The sequence below is a fragment of the Phyllobates terribilis genome, unplaced genomic scaffold, assembly GCF_046119375.1.
Source record: "Phyllobates terribilis strain yellow unplaced genomic scaffold, ASM4611937v1 Scaffold_4__5_contigs__length_816908805, whole genome shotgun sequence".
In the NCBI taxonomy this organism is placed as follows: Eukaryota; Metazoa; Chordata; class Amphibia; order Anura; family Dendrobatidae; genus Phyllobates; species Phyllobates terribilis.
In genome coordinates, this window is record NW_027362764.1 from 101436600 (window position 1) to 101459682 (window position 23083).

The 23083-nt window shown below is 45.8% G+C and overlaps 1 long non-coding RNA gene across 1 annotated transcript; it reads right to left on the bottom strand.

The window, feature by feature from the left end:
- Positions 1 to 4187: 4187 nt before the first annotated feature.
- Positions 4188 to 9784, bottom strand: LOC141264222 (uncharacterized). The gene is made up of 2 exons (XR_012319841.1): positions 9213 to 9784; positions 4188 to 4732 (listed from the first exon to the last, which is right to left on the bottom strand). It is a non-coding gene; the product is annotated as an uncharacterized lncRNA (long non-coding RNA).
- Between the last annotated feature and the right edge of the window lie 13299 nt (positions 9785 to 23083).

Consider the following 23083-nt stretch of genomic DNA (forward strand, 5'->3'; position numbering starts at 1 on the left):
ACTGATTACATATGATTTTCTGCTCTAGCGGCAATTAATTGAAGGAGCGGGAGAAATAACAGGGATAACATTTCTATTCAAATGAGGCCAATTTTGAAGAATAAGATATCTGCCATCTGTTAATATCAGATGAAACGGCGTCATTTTTGCTGGTGGGTAGGCTCGGTGATGCAATGTTATTGCTGCACTGATCAAATATGACCATTTTGGCAATGGAACGACACTTCAGAAGCGCACATCACAGCAGCTGATTCAGCTTTTAGAGCTCAGCTAAATTATATGAGAACAGTAACAGCCATTGTTAAAAAAGGCTGTTTGGAAAACAGTTTGTGACATTTCTATACGTCTTTTTAAATAAAGGTATAAAATTACCATTACTTCTGTGTTATCCTGTGTTTTTACCACACACTGCCACATATATTGTATATTCTTGCCAAATACATTTGTAATCTGGGATAACAAAAATTCAAGCTTAAGGGCTTTAAAGGATACTGCAAAATTTTATATTTGCAACATACACGATCTGTCATGAATTTCTTCCAAATTTGCAGCTGTTTCACCCATTGCAATAATGCATAATCTGCATCATAAATAATCTTCTGCAGCAGATTTCATGCATCTGTTGTATATGGATATGGAGGAATTCCAATGTAAACCTTGGATCTAAGGGGTAGTGTTTCTCCTTCTGGAGAGTGGCATGCCAGGTCTGGAACACCAGTATGAGGAGACTTAAATGCCTTCCATGCTCCTCTGGGAAATTAAATGTGCAAATTGTCTCTTCAGAGAGAAAGAGGACTTGAACTCTAGTGCCACGTATTGGAAGTAGCAATCCTACAAGTCATTATCGACCCTTTAAATGAGTTGTCCACTTCTTTCACATTGATGCCCTATGTATGATCGGCCGAGGTCCCGCATGCGGCACCCACGCCGATCAGCTTTTATCGGTGCTGCCGGCAGCGGCCGCCGGCCGGAAGTCCTTCCCTGCGGTGCTTGCCTGTCAAGTTGTAAGTGGCCGCCGCTTTTTTCTGCACATCCGCCTCCTATTCAATTGAATGGGAGGCGGATGTGCAGTACCCCGCACCGGCCACTACAACTTGACGGCCAAGCACCGCAGGGAAAGACTTCCGGCTGGCGGCCGCTGCCGGCAGCACGGATAACAGCCGCTTGCCGGACCCTGGCCGATCATATATTGATGCCCTATCCCACAGATAGGGCATCAATGTGAAAGTAGTGGACAACCCCTTTAACGAGCCTTGAAATATGACTTAAGATAAAAGCCAAATCAGAATCTCAATTTGTAGACAAGGTGTTTTGGGGTATTGCCCCTCATCAGTGCAAAGTATGAGATCTGATTTGGCTGGGTGAGAGGGTAAGACTTGGATCTAAGGGGTAAAGTTTCTCCTAGTGGAGAATGACATGCCTGGTCTGTCATGCCAGTATGAGGAGACTTAAACACCTTGCGTGCCTCTGTGGGAAATTAAATATGCAAATTGTGTAAACCTTAAAATTTAGAAGCAATTGCAGGTGGAGACTTTCACATGTCCAACAATCACGGTCTAAGTATGGACCACAATGTCCAGACCGTCTGTGGGTCTCCTGCCCTGAAATCAACAGCCTCATAAAACATATGAAACCACCCTTACATGCCATTGGAGGCATCTGGAGGTACAGTAGGGGGCTTATGCATCTATATCATAGCATATCTTATACATATATTATCTATAGGTCTCCATCAGATTTAATATCAATATTCCATTCTTTCGATGTCACACACGTAAAAGGAACCTGAGCATGCTCGCCGAGTTTTTTCAGCGTGCTCGGGTGTTATGTTTTAGTCACTCCGTGCTCATGATTTGAGACTGTTTGACAGGTTTAATACATGTGAGGTATGGCTAAGAAACAGGCATTCCTCACATTTATTAAAGCTGTCAAACAGTCGCAAATCATGCACACAGCTTGACTAAAACATAACACCCGAGCACGTTGAAGATACTCGGGAAACAACCGACCATGCTCATAAATCTTGAGTAACGAGCATGCACGCTCATCACCTAACCTGACAGTTGATAAATGCTGCCCTATCCAGAGACAGCATGTATCAGACACTGGCTACATGATTTAGCCGTGTATGTTTGATTCTGAAACGCTGCGGATGATAATCTTACACAATTTAATAGTTATACAGAATTAATGAGTCATAAATAAAAAAAATAATAGGAAAAACAACCAATGGGTAAATACTTTGCTTTATTGTTTTTGTATCAATTTGAGGTTGTCTTTTTCTCCATTTATTTTTAGAATTGTTTTCATAATTAGTTGGTTGCCATTAGCAGTCTGCCCTACCCGACTATAAAACAAGTTGTCCGATACCACATTAATGCTCAATTTTTTTGGGGATTCACTCAAATTGCAATGTTACACAGTTCCTGATCTGAGGCATTATACTGCTCAACAGTGTCGGACTGGGGTGCCAAGGGCCCACTAATAACCAACTCCAGGGCCCCACTTTTCAACTACATGCAAATGTGACATTATCCTTAATCACAAATTTATATTACAATGAACTGGGTAGATTGTTAAATGAATAAGATGCTGCCTTTGTCTGTACATCGTGATTCAAGTATACAGTGCCAAGTACTGCTCATATAAGAGGGTGGTGGCCCACCGGAGGATTCCCCTGTTTTCCTATGGGCCAGTCCAAGCCTGATGCTCAATACCATTTTACATAGATCCACCCACTGTAAAATGACCTAATGAGTAAGTAATTTACTGGGTTCCTAAACCCCCTCTGGGCCCCAATGCAGATGGACACTACATTGTAGGACTCAGAGATTTCTGCTCCATTTGAGTCCATTCTTCCTAGATTTTGGTGAATGCCCATAAGGAAGCAGCTAAAATAGAGCAGAAAGTGCTCAGTATTAAGCTGAAATCAAATGGCCATGAACCACGGTACAAATACAGACCGTGATTTTCAGACTAACTGGTATGAACGGAGCAGCTTCATAGGCTAAAGAGCGGATAGTTTACATCTCATCTCAGAAACCTCTTGCGTTTGATGGAACAGAGTGAGAGAATTACTGACCCTAGAATGCTTCATAATGCTAAAGCCTCATTCACAAGGTCAGTCAGGTTTTTTTTCATGTATAGAACACATATCCATTATAGTCTATGGGAATGTTTCCACGTTACCGGTCAAAGTGTTGGACACATCTGTTCATGCAATGGTTTCCTTGTTTTTGTTGGAATGTACACACTGTAGATAAACAGTAAAGAAACACATGTGAAACAAACCAGAAAATGGGTTAATGGGGTCATCTGGGAGTTTGCTTATTTTTCACTACGGGGTTAAAAAATTACAGGCAGGTAGTTTTTAATTACCTGTCTATTCTGCCCGGCGCCAATCTCTGCCATCTCAGAGTGGTCACGGACCACCCCTGCCAGCGATTCTGTGGCATCAGTTGACCTCACATCAACACAGCAGCTCTTCTGACCTGTTGACAGGGCGTCACTGATGATGTCATGTTGATTGACAGCCGGTTCCTTGCAGTTAGGCGATCAATCAGCAAGACATCGTCAGAAACGCCACATTGACAGAGCAGAGCGGAAAAGAAGAAGCTGCTCTGTTGACGTGATGTCACCGGAAGCCACAGAATTGCCACCAGGAACTGTCCATTAGCAACTAAATGCCTGTAAGTTTTTAGACCCATAGGTAAAAATAATCAAAGTCCTGGAAAACTCCTTTAAACCTTAGATTCCTCAAAGTAATCCCCTTTTAGTCTAATGACAGCTTTACACCCCCTTGACATTTTCTCATGCAGTTTCAGCAGGTTGTCACCTGGAATGGCTTTCCAACAGTTTTGAAAGGGTTCCCATAGGTGCTGAGTAGGGATGGGCAGACCGATGGAAGTTCGTTTCTGGTACATAACTTTTGAAAAAGTTTGGTTCGGGTACCAGAGCAGTACCGGAACTTCCATCAGAACCAGAACCCCATTGAAAATAATGGAGACTCGAACTCATGAGAAACTTAAAAAAATTCTCTCTCTCTCCCTTCTTACAAACAAGAAAAATTGATTCTATAGTAATAGCAAAAAATGGACAGAAAATTGGATAAAATCAGAATATAAAATCACTGGTGAAAATTGATCATTGTTTCTCTTATGCAGAACAAAAAGGAATGTCTCAATGAGTCCTAATAAATGCAAACATTTTACTAACTGGAAAATCGTGCATAGACGATTCAATTTAAAGGTTTTTGTTTATTTTTCCAAGGCGGACATTTATGATCTTCTACAGGATGATAATATATAGTATGTCTGATCCCCGGGAAGGGAGGTGTCTTCACTGTAATCCGACGCTGACCATTACAAAGGGGGTCCCGTTCTAGTATTCTCACATCTCAGACTAAAATGAAAATGGGACAAATAACAATAGATGAAACTATGAGCTTCAGATTACAAGATTAAAGAAATGTAAGTGATAACAGCTCATAAGTATTCTGCTCTGGGCTAAAAGTGAAGAGACAGGAAGTCTTTGGTACAGTACATGAAGTCCTAGCAGCATGTCGAGACGCCTGACAAATATGAGGTTACAACATACTGAGGGCCATGAATAACGTACATTTTTAGGAGCCATTAACTCTCTGCTATTGATAAAATGCTGCTCCAATGCGTTTTTCTTCCCCTTGGGCTTTCTAATTGCAAAGTCGGCAATTCCTGCAGTTTTGCAAACAGATCTGTTAAAAAAAAATAAAATAAAGAGAAAATAGGAAGAACTGTCAGAACAAAGCTCAAGTATTTCAAGTTATGTCAATGGCCGTAACTCCAAATATAAACATCTACTGCCACCTAGTGAGAGACCGCAGAATACGTCTAATCAGTAGATCGAAAACTGGCATGGAAATTATAATACACTGTGTTCCAAATTATTATGCAAATAATATTTTCTCAGATTTTCCCAAATGACCTATCTGAATTGCAGTCATTGTAATTTTCCAGTCAAATAACTATTAGAGTACAATTGAAAGGTTTTTGTACAAACTGCCTATGATAACAGTATATTTTTAAAAAAATAAAAAACTCAAACTGCACTCAAAATGCACGTTCTAAATTATTATGCACAGCAGAGTTTTCAACCTTTTCATTTTAATAAAGAACAAAAAAATGGTCATTTTTGAAATTATAAGCATTAGCAGGTTATTACAAACTGAAATCAAACAGTTTTCAACTCAAAACTTTATTCTAGGTGATGTTACATTTGCACATAGGACCCCTTGTTCGAAAGGAGCTTCTGAACTCTCTCGTCCATTGAATTTGTCAGGTTTTGGATGGTTTCTGCTTCAATTGTTTTGCATGAGGACAGAATACCCTCCCAGAGCTGTTGCTTAGATGTGAACTGCCTCCCGCCTTCATAGACACTCCTTTTGATGATGCTCCAGAGGTTCTCAATGGGGTTGAGGTCAGGGGAGCATGGGGGTCACACCATAAGTTTGTCCCCTTTTATGCCCATAGCAGCCAGAGATGCAGATGTGTTATGTGCAGCATGAGACGGTGCATTATCATGTATGAAAATGATCTTGCTGCGGAATGCACGGTTCTTCTTCTTGAACCATGGAAGGAAGTGCTGTTTGAGAAACTCAACATACTTTATGGAGTTCATCTTTACCCTTTCAGGGATCCTAAAGGGGCCGACAATCTCTCTCCCAATGATTCCAGCCCAAAACATTACTCCACCTCCTCCTTGTTGGCGCCGTAGCCGTGTTTGCATGGGGTGTCCATCAAGCAGCCATCCTCCACTCCATCCATCTGGACCATCGAGCGTTGCACGGCACTCATCCGTGAACAAAACAGTTTTGAAGTCAGTCTTCATGTATTGTTTGGCCCACTGGAGCCGTTTCTGCTTGTGGATAGAGGAGGTCGACAGGATGGCTTACGCACAGCTGCAAACCTCTGAAGGACCCTGCATCTTGTTGTTCGGGGGACGTTGGAGGCAACAGCAGCTTCAAAAACTTGTCTGCTGCTATGACAAGGCTTTTTTGCCGCTGCTCTTTTAACCTGACGTAATTGCCTGTAGGAAAGAGTCCTCAATTTTCCCTTATCAGCACGCACACGTGTGTACTGTGAATCAGCTACATACTTCTTGATTGTGCGATGATCAGGATGAAGTGTCTTGGCAATGTTGATTGTAGTCATTCCTTGACCTAAACACTCCACAATTTGTTGCTTCTCAGCAGCCGACACATCCTTTTTCTTTCCCATTTTGGCAGAAAATGTAGGCTGCTTAATAATGTGGGACAGTCTTGCCTTTCATTGGACACACCTGCCAAACTATCTAGCACAGGTGTCTGCAATTGCTTACAGTGATATAAAGATCCCTGACACACATCACCATCAATGAGTTTAATTGATAAACAAAAAAATTCTTACCTTATCACTCCTAAACACTTTTTGCATAATAATTTGGAACACAGTGTATTTATCCATAATTCTACACTATATGCCAGACATATCCCAGCCTATAATACCGCTTCCGATGGAAAGTCAGATTCTGCTAACATCCTAGGCAGCAGAGGTAAAGAATGGGATCAAAGAAGCTTGTGGGTGCTATTACTATTAATAATAATTATCTAGCAGTATATAGCACCACCATATTCATTGATTTCAGGGGGGAAATGTACAAATAATATCAGACATTAAAGAGCAATACATTACTTTACAATTCAAAGAAGAGGAGTGAGGGCCCTGCTCACAAGAGCTTGTGAGGAAATAGGTAAAAAGTGCTTGTATTTGTAAGGTCTAGCCATCACTATAATAAATAAGGTTATATATACAAAGCTTTATAATCCAGCCAGTATCTATATATGTCCAGGTATGACATGATACTGAGTGCATTGAGTGTGGATGAAACTGTTTAACCTCTTTACCCCCGAGGGTGGTTTGCATGTTAATGACCGGGCCAATTTTTACAATTCTGACCACTGTCACTTTATGAGGTAATTACTCTGGAACGCTTCAACGGATCCCCCTGATTCTGAGATTGTTTTGTCGTGACATATTGAACTTTATGACAGTGATGAAATTTGTTCAATATCATTTGTGAAAAAAACGGAAATTTGGGGAAAATTTTGAAAATTTTGCAATTTTCAAACTTTGAATTCTTGTGTCCTTAAATCAGAGAGATAAGTCACACAAAATGGTTAATAAATAATATTTCCCACATGTCTACTTTACATCAGCACAATTTTTTAAACAAGTTTTTTTTTGTTATGAAGTTATAAGGGTTAACAGTTGCTCAGCAATTTCTTATTTTTCCAACAAAATTTACAAAAACATTTTTTTTAGGGACCATCACATTTGAAGTGACTTGGTCTACAGGTGCATCTCACAAAATTAGAATATCATCAAAAAGTTAATTTATCTCAGTTCTTCAATACAAGATTTATTTCTGTTAATGTTAATGATTATGGCTTACAGCCAATGAAAACACAAAAGTCATTATCTCAGTAAATTAGAATACTTTATAACAACAGCTTGAAAATGTTGGCCTATGGAAATGTATGTTCAGTAAATGCACTCAATACTTGGTCGGGGCTCCTTTTGCATCAATTATTGCATCAATGCGGCGTGGCATGGAGGCGATCAGCCTGTGGCACTGCTGAGGTGTTATGGAAGCCCAGGTTGCTTTGATAGCAGCCTTCAGCTCGTCTGCATTGTTGGGTCTGGTGTCTTTCATCTGTTGACAATACCTCATAGATTCTCTATGGGGTTAAGGTCAGGCGAGTTTGCTGGCCAATCAATCACAGTGATACTGTTGTGTGTAAACCAGGTATTGGTACTTTTGGCAGTGTGGACAGGTGCCAAGTCCTGTTGTAGAATGAAATTTCCATTTCCAAAAAGCTTGTCGGCAGAGGGAAGCATGAAGTGCTCTAAAATTTCCTGGCAGACGGCTGCGCTGACTTTGGTCTTGATAAAACACAGTGGACCTACACCAGCAGATGACATGGCTCCCCAAACCATCTCTGATTGTGGAAACTGCATACTAGACCTCAAGCAGCTTGGATTGTGGCCTCTCCACTCTTCCTCCAGACTCTGGGACCTTGATTTCCAATTGAAATGCAAAATTGACTTAGTGTGTCAATGACTGCCTTCTGGACATCTGTCAAGTCAGCAGTCTTCTCCATGATTGTGGAGCCTACTGAAAAAGACTAAGGGACGTTTTTAAACGCTTAGGAAGCCTTTGCAGGTGTTTTTTGTTAATTATTCTAATTTACTGAGATAATGACTTTTGTGTTTTCATTGGCTGTAAGCCATAATCATCAACATTAACAGAAATAAACACTTGAAATAGATCACTCTGTTTGTAATGACTCTTTATAATGAGTTTCACTTTTTCTATTGAAGAACTGAAATAAATCAACTTTTTGATGATATTCTAATTTTGTGAGATGAACCTGCATATGACAGAAAATACCCAAAAGTGACGCCATTCTAAAAACTGCACCCCTCGAGGTGCTCAAAACCACATTTAAGAAGTGTATTAACCCTTCAGGTGCTTCACAGGAATTTTTGGACTGTGGAAGAAAAAAATGAACATTTTAACTTTTTTTTCACAAAAATGTTACTTTAGACCCAATTTTTTTTTTATTTTCGCAACGGTAACACAATGGACCACAAAATTTGTTGTACAATTTCTCCTGAGCATGCTGATACCCCATATGTGGGGAAAATTGAGTGCAGGGAGCCAGTATTGAGCATGTTCTCCACGCTGGCTGTCCGTTTAACAGCTGGAGTGGAAAATGGTTGAATCCTACTCCCAAGGGGCAGCAAAACGCTGCCGCCTGAGTGACACCTCGGACCACCACATTAGACGAACCGACGGCGCTCCCTTGTGGCTGCACCCGGGGCAAATGTCCTGCCCACCCTTTTCTAGATACGCCCCTGCTGTTACTAAGTAAAAAAAGAAATAAAAAACATAATATTAAAAAGACCAATATTAACACCATACAGTGACTACCAGTCCTGTAGAACATATAAGGGATTGCGGTTCAAGTATATATAATATAGTGACTTACAGCTGATGTTCTTTATGGTGACAGTGTAAGGTGCCCCAGCGAGGTAGTCGTGGGCGAGCTGTAGCCCCCTCTCGCTATGGCACCCTACAGACAATACGTGTCCTCCCTCTGAAGTGTGGCTGTGTATGTAGTGCTCTTCACTTACTTCAAGCCATCCGATCGCGGCTGTCTCCAGGCATTTCTCTTCTGGGACCAGGGCAGCAATAAATTCAGAGGACACGAGGTTCTTAACCAGAACTTGGACTTTACTTGGGGAAGAGGAATATGTACAATATTTTCAGGCAGATATAATGGATAAGGCCCGACAGGTTATCATCTCTCTCACAGGTGCTGGTAACTCCTTCAGCCCTGATTCCCTCTTTAAGTGAAGCATCTCTGTGACTCTAATCTCTGGCCCAAGAGACTCTTCTGTAATACTGACAGTGACCTGGATCCGATATCTCTCCCCCACATCTTAGCTTGAAGTCCTATTTATCTTCCTCTGCTTCCTGCAGACTAGAAGTGCCCCGGGTCCTCACTACCTTTGATGAGTTTCTCCGGCCGGCTGACAGGACTCGTGCTCTTGTGTGGGGAGACTTGCACACTGGTGATCCCACTGTCTGAGGGTATGGAGCTCCCGTCTACCCTAGCAGCCACTATAGTCAGGCTGCCTGAACGATTTGCTGTCCAATCTCTTACTGAAGAATCACTTCCTGATTCTGGAAACTAAACAGAGATTTTCCTAATGTGCCCACCCTCAGTGAGCTGTCATCACACAGCATTAACTCATCCCTGTCTGTAACACTGCTACCAGACTCAACCTGACATCTGCACCCAGGACAGTGGCATCTTGTGGCTGTTTACAGGTACTGCAGCCCACAATGAATTATGCCAGGAACAAGCTCTATATCACTCAAGGCTTGATCCGGGCACTAAGTTCCCCCTCTACTCTACTGACTGGACCACTGAAGCTAACCCCTTAGCTTGGCCTACCACAGTTCAGAGAGGATTAACTAAGGGAACATTTTCCTTAACTACTTCAGTGCCTAGGGAAGGCTACATCCTTCCCCACTATTACAGCAGCGTTCACTTTTCCAGTCTTTTCTATCCGGCACAGACCAACATAATGACTTCTTCCAGCCACAACTCACCTGCAGAGTTTAGAAGAAAAACACATTTAGGGTATGTGCCCACGGTCAGGAGCCGCAGCGGAATCCCATCTCCTCTATGCGTCTCTGTGCACCTGCGGATCACCCGCGAAAACTGACATGCAGCGTGTCTTTCAGGACCGCAGCATGTCAATTTCACTTGTGGGTCTGCATGTGGACTTTCCCCATAGATTAACAACTATGAGGAAAATCGCATGTTAAAAAAAAAATCACGCCGCTCATTTGTATAAAATGAAGGTAGAAGCCACGCAGCTATCCCGCAGCATCGGGGCCACAGGCAGCTCCTGACCAAGGGCACATACCCTTAAAGGGAATCTGTCGCCAGAAATAACGCTATTAACCTGCAGATATGCGGTTAATCTGCAGGTTATACCATTGGTGAAACCTGTGAGGCCGCACAGAAGCCCAAGAGGTAAAAGGACCCATTTCCACCTTCGAAGCAGGAGAAAATGTGTATTATTATCAGATTTTTGGCTGCAAAGCACCCTGATATTGTTTTTGTCTTCTGTCTGTGCCGCCAGTGCTGCAGGTTAATAGCTTATTATGCTTCCCGGCGCCGGGGGTGCGGTTACAGTCTCTGCTCTGTATACTCAGTGATGACTGAACCAGCACTGCCCCCATGACAGATACCCAATGCTGGCGGGGAGAATAAAGTTAATTTTCTCCCTGCTGCATTCGGCTGCATGCAGGCACCGCACAGCATAATGCTATTACCCTGCAGCTTAACCGCATATCTGCAGGTTAACAGCATTATTTCTGCTGACAGCTTCCCTTTAACTTCTCACATTTCCAGCACTGTCCCTATCTATTCCCAAACTACAAAAACGCCTCATCCTGACTGCTCTTGCAGTGTGAACAGTGACCCCAATAATTAAAAAATTGTGTCATTACTATGATTACCCTCTTCCCCCAAAAAATGCTAGAGACTTTGTGTCAGATAGACGGTGCCTCTAAAAATTATAGTGTCCCATGCAAAGAATTAATGCTCCCACTATCCAACCTAGAAAGTAGTAATGCCCCCTGTATACTCCTATAAAAGTTATAACATCCCAAGTGCCCCGTCAAGCAAAGTGGTGTTCCCTTAAAGTAATAATGCCCCCCAAAAAAGTAATTATGCTAACCTGAGAGCCCCAATCAAAAAAGTAACAATGCCCCCATTTAAACAAATGTCCCAAGTGTCCCCAAAGCTCTCTATATACTGTTTTATGGCCTCCAGCTACTTATACACTATATGATGGCCCCCACAACCCCTTATACACTGTATGATGGCCCCTATAGCCCCATATATACTGTATTATGGTCCTCACAGCCCTTTTTAAACTGTATTATAGTCCCATAGCCCCTTATATACTGTATTATGACCACCACAGCCTTATATATAGTACACCACAGCTCACCTATAGCCTCATAGTACCTTATACATAGTATTATGACCCTCACAGCCCTTTATATACTGTATTACGGCCACTAAAGCAATATGGCCCGCACAGCTCACTATATATAGTATAATGGCCCCTACAGCCCCTTACACACTGATTTATGTCCCCCAAAGACCCGTTCCCTACATCTGTCTCTGGCGACTGTGTACTCATGACAATGCTCATTATTGTTGCTGCCTCATGCTGCGCTCAGCGAGACCCGGTGGCTCTGATGAGCATTATCGTCACAACCTGGCGCCTGTGAATAGTAATTTTACTGCTATTCACAGTCACCAGAGACAGATTCAGGGAACATGAACTACGGCGAAGCTTCATGGGAACATTTTGGGTAATAAATTGGTGTACGAAGCACTGTCTGTTGTTTTTGTCTTTTTATGTTTCTCAGGGTTCCTTTTCTGGAGTACTTCGGATTTGGTGTAATACTGCAGACCTGCAAGGGATATTTTTTCAATAAGTTGGTGAGCGAATGATAGTGTGGGGGATTCTTTATTCAAATTAAGTGTTTTTTTTTCTGTGTTTTTATTTTTTATTAACGGGTTAGTAATGGGGGTGTCTGATAGACACCTCTCCATTACTAACACCAGGGCTTGATGATAGCTGACATTTATGACAAATCACAGCTGTCATCAACCCTCCAGCCCAAATACCCAGATTGCCACTGATCCAGGGCAATCGGGAAGAACCGGGCAAAGCATCAGAATTGGCGCATGTCATCTGATGCACCAATTCTGGGGCAGTTGCAGACTTGTATTTTTAGGCTGGAAAGGGCCTAATAACCAAGGACCTTCCCAGCCTGATAATATGAGCCTGCAGCTGTCTGCTTTACCTTAGTTGGTTATTAAAAATAAGGAGGACTCTACATCTTTTTTTTTTTTTTAATTTGGTTAAATAAGGCTAAACACCCTTTAGTGCCACATGAAAGTCACTAAAGGGTACAATTTTATTATATGTAGGGGGCTTGTGAAATTATATGTCTACAGGATATCTATTTATTCTAGCTATTTATTATCTAATATCTTTCTATCATCTATCTGTATCTTTATATAGCAACTAGCTTTAAATTACATAGAGAATTACAATATGTAAAAGATGATGTTAAAAAAGCATGTGATACAGATGCTAGGTGAGAATAATCGCATTGTGTTCGCATTACACTCGTCCGACTTTTCAGGAGCAACATTTTAGCTATTTTTAATACTCTGATGTGAGCGAACCCTTAGATCGTCTTTATACACAGTGGGTACGGAAAGTATTCAGACTCCTTTAAATTTTTCACTCTTTGTTTCATTGCAGCCATTTGGTAAATTCTAAAAATTTAATTTCTTTCTCATTAAAGTACACTCTGCACCCTATCATGACTGAAAAAAACAGAAATGTAGAAATTTTTGCAAATTTATTAAAAAAGAAAAACTGAAGTATCACATGGTCATAAGTATTCAGACCCTTTGCTCAGTATTGAGTAGAAGCACCCTTTTGAGCTAGTACAGCCATGAGTCTTCTTGGGAATGATGCAACAAGTTTTTCACACCTGGATTTGGGGATCCTCTGCCATTCTTCCTTGCAGATCCTCTCCAGTTCCGTCAGGTTGGATGGTGAACGTGGGTGGACAGCCATTTTCAGGTCTCTCCAGAGATGCTCAATTGGATTTAGGTCAGGGCTCTGGCTGGGCCAGTCAAGAATGGTCACAGAGTTGTTCTAAAGCCACTCCTTTGTTATTTTAGATGTGTGCTTAGGGTCATTGTCTTGTTGGAAGGTGAACCTTTGGCCAAGTCTGAGGTCTAGTGCATTCTGGAAGAGGTTTTCATCCAGGATATCTCTGTAATTGGCTGCATTCATGTTTCCTTCAATTGCAACCAGTCGTCCTGTCCCTGCAGCTGAAAAACACCCCCATAGCATGATGCTGCCACCACCATGTTTCACTGTTAGGATTGTATTGGGCAGGTGATGAGCAGTGCCTGGTTTTCTCCACACATACCACTTAGAACTTTGTGGTGATAATTCTATCTTTGTCTCATCAGACCAAAGAATCTTATTTCTCATAGCCTGGGAGTCCTTCATGTGTTTTTGAGCAAACTCTATGCAGGCTTTCATATGTCTTGCACTGAGGAGAGGCTTCCGTCAGGCCACTCTGCCATAAAGGCTCGACTGGTGGAGAGCTGCAGTGATAGTTGACATTGTGGAACTTTCTCCCATCTCCCTTCTGCATCTCTGGAGCCTCAGCCACAGTGATCTTGGGGTTCTTCTTTACCTCTCTCACCAAGGCTCTTCTCCCACGATTGCTCAGTTTGGCTGGACGGCCAGGTCTAGGAAGACTTCTGGTGGTCCTAAACTTCTTCCATTTAAGGATAATGGAGGCCACTGTGCTCTTAGGAACCTTGAGTAATGCAGAAATTCTTTTGTAACCTTGGCCAGATCTGTGCCTTGCCACAATTCTGTCTCTGAGCTTCTTGGGCAGTTCCTTTGAGCTCATGATTCTCATTTTGGTCTGACATGCACTGTGAGGTCTTATATAGACAGGTGTGTGCCTTTCCAAATCAAGTCCTATCAGTATAATTAAACACAGCTGGACTCCAATGAAGGAGTAGAACCATCTCAAGGAGGATCACAAGGAAATGGACAGCATGTGACTTAAATATGAGTGTCTGAGCAAAGGGTCTGAATACATGTGACCATGTAATATTTCAGTTTTTCTTTTTTAATAAATTTGCAAAAATTTCTACATTTGGTTTTTTTTTCAGTCAATATGGGGTGCAGAGTGTATTTTAATGAGAAAAACAATAACTTTTTAGAATTTACCAAATGGCTGCAATAAAACAAGGAGTGAAAAATTTAAAGGAGTCTGAATACTTTCCATTCCCACTGTACATATTATTAGTTTGGGGTTTAAAATCCTGATGACAGGTACCTTTTAAGTCCTGGGATGCCCAGAGCCACGTACCTCCTTCCCTTTAAGTGCCTACAGTAGTGCTGGAGAAGTATTGTATTCTGCACTGTGCTGTTGAGTAACCTGTCGTCTAGGATTCTCTGCTTTGTTCCAGTGGATCCAATACTACTATTAGCACACAGGGACTGCTTGTATAGCTATGGAAACGGAGCCGGGTCTGACAATCTGAAAATAAAAGGTGTTCATTGCATAATTAGAAAAAGCTTGCAAATAAACTTGCTGTATAATTTATGGTTTTCTGGATCTCTATTTTGAATTGTCCACTGTATTTGCAGTTGATGAAAGTCAGAAATGGCCATGTGATGGACACGGAGGTGCACGGCAAGTTACAAACCATTGCTCTGAAAGCTGTAGTGTAAGGGTGTGTGCACACGGTCCGGAAACACTGCAGATTTTACGCAGCACACTTGCGCTGCGTGCAATCCACAGCGGCCAGATGTTACAGCATAGTCCACTATGCGTCTCCGTACTCCTGCGGATCACCCGTGGACACGGACATGCAGCATGTCTTCACAGACCGCAGCATGTCAATTTCTCTTGCAGAGACGATATAGTCTCCGCAAGAGAAATTCTCATTGTAATGTATAGGATGCGGTGAATCCACATGGTTCATTGAACACATGTGGATTCACCTGCGTGCAGCGCTTTGGACGAAGCATCAAGTATCCTGCGTTCAAAGCACAGCAAATACCGACCTTGTGCACATACCCTAATTGTATGTAAGAGTCCTGCATTAGTGGAGTCGGTTTCAGCCAAAAGCAATAAATTTTGTTATGGTGCCCACACTAATAGTGGTGCTATATCCCAATCTCCAGACCAGTTCAGCAACCGATGACCGTCTAGGTAAGCTCTAAGTGACTGCGCAGTTTGTGTAGGATTTCTTGCTTCCATGCTTGTGATAGCACGTGGCACTGGACTGTCACGAATGTGCTGCATCCTGATTAGACCTTTGCGGTATCTGGGATCAGACTGGCAGATCACAGATCTTCTTTGGAGTCCGCTTGGCGTTTAACTTGAATGTGCAGATTGATTTCTGGTTGGTGTAGATGGGCTTAAGAGTTCCTTTTTGATCCTCCTGGGATTCCATATGGCTCTAATCTCAGCTGCTGCATCTTACTGTCACTCCCTTCCATTATTTAAACTCACTCCTCGCTCTGTCCTGTGTCGGTTATAGGTGTCCTATGCTGACCTCCCTGGAGAAGTTGTTCCAGTTTAAGAAGTTGTGGAGTTCCAGTTGTTGTTTGATTGCTCCCTGTTTGTTTCCCTCCCGTTTCCTTACCTTAGTTGTGAGACTTGTGTCTTGCTGACTTACTCACTAGTTAGAGCCAGCCAGGGTTTAGGCACCTGATGGCGCATGGGGGGGGCGGACCCATCCAGCAACAATAGGAAGCACAGGGTGCAGTCTTAGGCGAGTGTTCAGGGGTGTCCCTTCTCCCCTTTCCCTAGCGTGTCAGGGCAACCTTTACCTTCTTTCCCTTCTTTGTGCCGCACTTGGGCATTTCCTTGCTCCAGTCATGGACTGGCACAAGATACAAGCTTGTTCTGACTGCCACATGCATTTCCACAAGTATTCCTTAACAAGAGATGCTGGTTTGGGTGCCAACAAGGAATGAATAGAGAAAAAAATCCCCCAAATTACAAAACATGCCCTGCTCAATCACAAGCTATATAATGGACGGAGAAATGGCAATGCATCGAAGGAAAAATAATCCAGATATGCGTCACCTGACAGACCATGGGACATAGAATCTCCATACATCAGTTTTCTACCATAAAACTGCTGAAAATGTCTCAAAATGTTTGCACAACTCATAGTGGTGCAGAAAATATTGAGATTTTTAATGATTCTTAGGCAGTTTGTTTCAGCCACGTCCGCCTACTTTTTGAAAAGTTGGGGCTTTTTTTTGAGATGGCGGGGCTGAGTGTAGCCCACTCCCTTCAAAAAAAGTCATAATTTAAGCCATAAAAGTGGCATGTAAATTACGACAGACATGTACGCCGATCTGTAGCTGGAGTACATTTCTTGAGATGTCTTACAGCAGCTGAATGATGGGCCTCTTAATATTTGCCACATCTTAATCCAGCACACCCTTCATGAGGATGGGCGTACAAGACACCAGTCTTCATTACTCAGAGCCTAAAGCCCCCCGTACTCATTAGTCTGATGTCAGCCAATATTATAATGTTGGAGGGGATCTGGGGGGAATGCTGATTGCTTTGCTTGCCCAGAGATAACATGCCGGCAAAGATGTCTGACGATGGCTCTCTCAAAGAGAACATAGGAGCGCTTAGCCGAATGCCTGTGTATGGTAGAGATGGCTATTGCCTGAATGATTGGACTACAGACATCTCATATTTATGTCCACCATCAGTCTATGATATGTGCTTAGTCACAAACCACCCCTTATACTCTTGCTCAGCGGGGTCAGCAGCTGGACGCACACAGATGGGAAACTCAAACGATAAAGAAGTTTGGAGATATAACAGCACTTATGAGCGCCCCCTGTTGCAGTTCATAGGAGATAGGACCACAGACATTTCCTTATTTTCCATAGGCTTCAGTGGCGAGTGGCCAAACATACTCACCATCTCCTTCCTCCTCTATGTAACACTCACACATAAAAATAACAAATGTTTTTAGTGCGACGTCTCTTTTAATGATTTTAAATAGAGAAAGCAAGAGACAAATGCATGAGAAAATATTGACAATATTGTAGAGGTTCAATTCCCCCAGGGGTTTAAGCAAGAGTGTAACCCCCCCAAAAATCTTAAGGGAGGTCGATTCATTAAAACTGGCATTGAGCACAGCAGTCTTAATCAAAGGCTTGCTGGAGTATGAGGCACCGAATTTAAAGATGCATCTTGTTAGTGGTGTGCCCATCGCCAGAAATGTTCATCCAATCAGAGTCTGGAAAAGCATTTCTGGGGTAAGAAACGCCAGTATTTCCACTGAATGTGAGGAGCAGCCAAGACCAGGCCCCGTTCTGCCCCGACTCCTGCTCAGCTCTGTGCATTAAAAGGCCAAAAGTTGTGCAAAACTCTGCTTTCCACAAAAAAAACACAACTCTTCAAAGCTTTTAAGCCAATTCCCCCCTCACAGGCTCCTCCTCATGTCTCGCCTCAAAGGTTCCTCCCCATAGGCTCCTCCCCATGTCTCCCTCCTCAAAGGCTCCTCCCAATCTCACAGGCTCCTCCCCATGGTTCTCTCCTCACAGGCTCCTCCCCATGTTTCGCCTCAAAGGTTCCTCCCCATGGGCTCCTCCTCAAAGCCTCCTCCCCATGTCTCCCCCCTCACTGGCTCCTCCCCATGTCTCCCCACCTCCATGTCTCCCCCCTCACAGGCTCCTCCCCATGTCTTCCCCCTCACAGGCTCCTCCCCATGTCTCCCCCCTCACTGGCTCCTCCCCATGTCTCCCCACCTCCATGTCTCCCCCCTCACTGGCTCCTCCCCATGTCTCCCCACCTCCATGTCTCCCCCCTCACTGGCTCCTCCCCATGTTTTCTCCCGTATATCCACATTGTTCAATGACCATATGCGGATTTACCTGCGTGGTCGGACACAGCGAAAATAAGCTGCGTCCAATGCGCTACTATATCGTGGGAGTGGGACCATAGCAGTGCTGTTCTCTCCTCCGCCTCCCCCCCGCTGCTGTTGTTCCCTGCCGGATCCTCGTGCTGTGGTTTCTTTCCCTGCCTGTCTGGTATCTGATATCAGCTATAAGCCCCGCCTCTTCCTGCCCGGCGGTCATGTGACCTGCTGTGTAAACTGCTCCTCTCCAGCTTTAGTGGGTGAAGCCGGCGGCCGGGTGCATTGAAGACATGAGGCAGTGCAGAGCCGGGCTGCTGCTGAGGCGGTATGTGTGCGCGGCGCTGTGTGCACGGGGTTATAGAGGTGTGTGCGGTGCTGTGTGCACGGGGGTTATAGAGGTGTGTGCGGCGCTGTGTGCACGGGGTTATAGAGGTGTGTGCGGCGCTGTGTGCACGGGGTTATAGAGGTGTGTGCGGCGCTGTGTGCACGGGGTTATAGAGGTGTGTGCGGCGCTGTGTGCACGGGGTTATAGAGGTGTGTGCGGCGCTGTGTGCACGGAATTATAGAGGTGTGTGCGCGGGGTTATAGAGGTGTGTGCGGCGCTGTGTGCACGGGGGTTATAGAGGTGTGTGCGGCGCTGTGTGCGCGGGGTTATAGAGGTGTGTGCGGCGCTGTGTGCACGGGGTTATAGAGGTGTGTGCGGCGCTGTGTGCGCGGGGTTATAGAGGTGTGTGCGGCGCTGTGTGCGCGGGGTTATAGAGGTGTGTGCGGCGCTGTGTGCGCGGGGTTATAGAGGTGTGTGCGGCGCTGTGTGCGCGGGGTTATAGAGGTGTGTGCGGCGCTGTGTGCGCGGGGTTATAGAGGTGTGTGCGGCGCTGTGTGCGCGGGGTTATAGAGGTGTGTGCGCGGGGTTATAGAGGTGTGTGCGGCGCTGTGTGCACGGCGTTATAGAGGTGTGTGCACGGGGTTATAGAGGTGTGTGCACGGGGGTTATAGAGGTGTGCGCGGCGCTGTGTGCACGGGGTTATAGAGGTGTGTGCGGCGCTGTGTGCGCGGGGTTATAGAGGTGTGTGCGCGGGGTTATAGAGGTGTGTGCGGCGCTGTGTGCACGGCGTTATAGAGGTGTGTGCACGGGGTTATAGAGGTGTGTGCACGGGGGTTATAGAGGTGTGCGCGGCGCTGTGTGCACGGGGTTATAGAGGTGTGTGCGGCGCTGTGTGCGCGGGGTTATAGAGGTGTGTGCGCGGGGTTATAGAGGTGTGTGCGGCGCTGTGTGCGCGGGGTTATAGAGGTGTGTGCGCGGGGTTATAGAGGTGTGTGCGGCGCTGTGTGCACGGGGTTATAGAGGTGTGTGCGGCGCTGTGTGCACGGGGGTTATAGAGGTGTGTGCGGCGCTGTGTGCACGGGGGTTATAGAGGTGTGTGCGGCGCTGTGTGCACGGGGGTTATAGAGGTGTGTGCGGCGCTGTGTGCACGGGGGTTATAGAGGTGTGTGCGGCGCTGTGTGCACGGGGGTTATAGAGGTGTGTGCGGCGCTGTGTGCACGGGGGTTATAGAGGTGTGTGCGGCGCTGTGTGCACGGGGGTTATAGAGGTGTGTGCGGCGCTGTGTGCACGGGGGTTATAGAGGTGTGTGCACGGGGTTATAGAGGTGTGTGCACGGGGGTTATAGAGGTGTGTGCGGCGCTGTGTGCACGGGGTTATAGAGGTGTGTGCGGCGCTGTGTGCGCGGGGTTATAGAGGTGTGTGCGGCGCTGTGTGCACGGGGGTTATAGAGGTGTGTGCGGCGCTGTGTGCACGGGGGTTATAGAGGTGTGTGCGGCGCTGTGTGCACGGGGGTTATAGAGGTGTGTGCGGCGCTGTGTGCACGGGGTTATAGAGGTGTGTGCGGCGCTGTGTGCACGGGGTTATAGAGGTGTGTGCGGCGCTGTGTGCACGGGGTTATAGAGGTGTGTGCGGCGCTGTGTGCACGGGGTTATAGAGGTGTGTGCGGCGCTGTGTGCACGGGGGTTATAGAGATGTGCGCGGCGCTGTGTGCACGGGGTTATAGAGGTGTGCGCGGCGCTGTGTGCACGGGGTTATAGAGGTGTGCGCGGCGCTGTGTGCACGGGGTTATAGAGGTGTGCGCGGCGCTGTGTGCACGGGGTTATAGAGGTGTGCGCGGCGCTGTGTGCACGGGGTTATAGAGGTGTGCGCGGCGCTGTGTGCACGGGGTTATAGAGGTGTGCGCGGCGCTGTGTGCACGGGGTTATAGAGGTGTGCGCGGCGCTGTGTGCGCGGGGTTATAGAGGTGTGTGCGGGGTTATAGAGGTGTGTGCGGGGTTATAGAGGTGTGTGCGGGGTTATAGAGGTGTGTGCGGGGTTATAGAGGTGTGTGCGGGGTTATAGAGGTGTGTGCGGCGCTGTGTGCACGGGGTTATAGAGGTGTGTGCACGGGGTTATAGAGGTGTGTGCACGGGGTTATAGAGGTGTGTGCACGGGGTTATAGAGGTGTGTGCGGCGCTGTGTGCGCGGGGTTATAGAGGTGTGTGCGGCGCTGTGTGCACGGGGGTTATAGAGGTGTGTGCACGGGGTTATAGAGGTGTGTGCGGCGCTGTGTGCGCGGGGTTATAGAGGTGTGCGCGGCGCTGTGTGCGCGGGGTTATAGAGGTGTGCGCGGCGCTGTGTGCGCGGGGTTATAGAGGTGTGCGCGGCGCTGTGTGCGCGGGGTTATAGAGGTGTGCGCGGCGCTGTGTGCACGGGGTTATAGAGGTGTGCGCGGCGCTGTGTGCACGGGGTTATAGAGGTGTGCGCGGCGCTGTGTGCACGGGGTTATAGAGGTGTGCGCGGCGCTGTGTGCACGGGGTTATAGAGGTGTGCACGGGGTTATAGAGGTGTGCACGGGGTTATAGAGGTGTGCACGGGGTTATAGAGGTGTGCGCGGGGTTATAGAGGTGTGCGCGGCGCTGTGTGCGCGGGGTTATAGAGGTGTGCGCGGCGCTGTGTGCGCGGGGTTATAGAGGTGTGCGCGGCGCTGTGTGCGCGGGGTTATAGAGGTGTGCGCGGCGCTGTGTGCGCGGGGTTATAGAGGTGTGCGCGGCGCTGTGTGCGCGGGGTTATAGAGGTGTGCGCGGCGCTGTGCGCGCGGGGTTATAGAGGTGTGCGCGGCGCTGTGCGCGCGGGGTTATAGAGGTGTGCGCGCGGGGTTATAGAGGTGTGCGCGGCGCTGTGCGCGCGGGGTTATAGAGGTGTGCGCGGGGTTATAGAGGTGTGCGCGGCGCTGTGTGCAGTGAGCTCGGCGTGCCTGTCACTGCTGTCATGTCTGGTGAGGTGACACGTGTTTGTCCAGCACTGGGACCATCAGAGCTGTCACGTCCTTCTGCCTGTCAGTGGCTGGTGTTGCTGGGACTTGTAGTGCCGGCTCTTGGCTGTTCAGCTTTTGTGTTATCCTCTGCCGTCCAGCAGAGTCCTGAGTGATGTTTTCCATGTTTTTACTCCTTATTTTTCTTGCACACATTTTCAGAAAAAAATTGACACCAGTGTGAACAAAGCCTGAAGATTAAGAGGATTTAGAGATTTTCTATTGAACCTTGTGATCACATTTGGCAGCTGCCATCTAATTGGCACATAACCATGGAATAAATGGCTCAATAATAATAAGCGGTACAGCCGGGTGTCAGGCAGCGCTCCAAAGAAGCTGAGGGGGGAGCCTTGTACAATTACTGAGGTGCCCGGACGGCTTCTCCCACCATGGCTGTTGGGATCATGCACATGTTGCAGTTTTGGATGTAAATAATCCCAATGGCCGCTTTTGACCCTACGATCCCTGGAGCGGCTGCGGATCTCCTGACTCACTCTTCACAGAATCATAGAGATTTCCACTTGGATATGAAGCGTGGGACCCTGTCCTTACACTTCTGATGAGATTCACAGGTGGATGGTGTCTCCAAGATTTTTTTAAAGGGGTTTTCTAGGATTTTAATAGACAATAAGTTGTGTTTTTTGTTTTCCAATATTGCAAGCAAACCTCATCAGTTGAAGGGGCTATTTGGTGCCATCCAGCTGGAGGGTCACTTCCTTAGGTCCCTGCCAGCTTCTGTGCACTTAATAACTGACCTCCGCAGCCTTGATTGTAGATACAGCATGACAATGCTAAGGCCAGTGACTGGCTGCAGCAGTCATGTGAATGTACAACACATCACATGGCTATACACCTTCTGATAGTTTTTTTTTTTTTTTAAATGACTATCCTGCTCACCCCCATATATCTCCATACATACATACTCTGTGGGGAGAAGGGATCAAGGTGCTGCCCAACACATCTGGCAGTGTCTAGAAAATAAAGGATTGGACATATTGAAATTCAACAAGTCCAAACGATTTTGCCGGTTGTGAAATGTGAGAAACCCAGTGATGATTGTATCTCACGGCTTTACCCTCAATGACATCGCCAAGACAGGGCCACTTGATGCCTTACTGCTGCTCTGTGTACCAGTCATACATAGGCAAATTGTGTTTTCTGAGAGACAGAGGACTTGAATCTAGCGCCACCTATTAGAAGTAGCAACCTGAAAAGTCAATATCCACCCTTTTAACGAGCCTTGCCACATGACTTGGGATAAAAAACTTGGGGTCTAAGATTTTGTTTCTCTTTATGGAAAGTGACATGCCTGACAATTTTGCATATTTTATTCCCCAGAGGAGCATTGCGCAGCTTATAGGTCTCCTTACCCTGACATGTCGGGCTTGTCACTCTTCATAAGGAAAAACGTTACCCCTTAGACCCCAGTCATAGGCCTTTTATCCAGCCAAATCAAATCTCATGCTTTTGCACAGATAAGGGGCAACATCCCGAAGCATGTGTCTGTATATTAACATTTTGGTTTTGCTTTTATCCTCAGTCTTGTGGCAAGGCCCGTTAAAGGGTGGATATTGACTTTTGAGATTACCAATGGGTGGTGCTAGAGTTCAAGACCTCT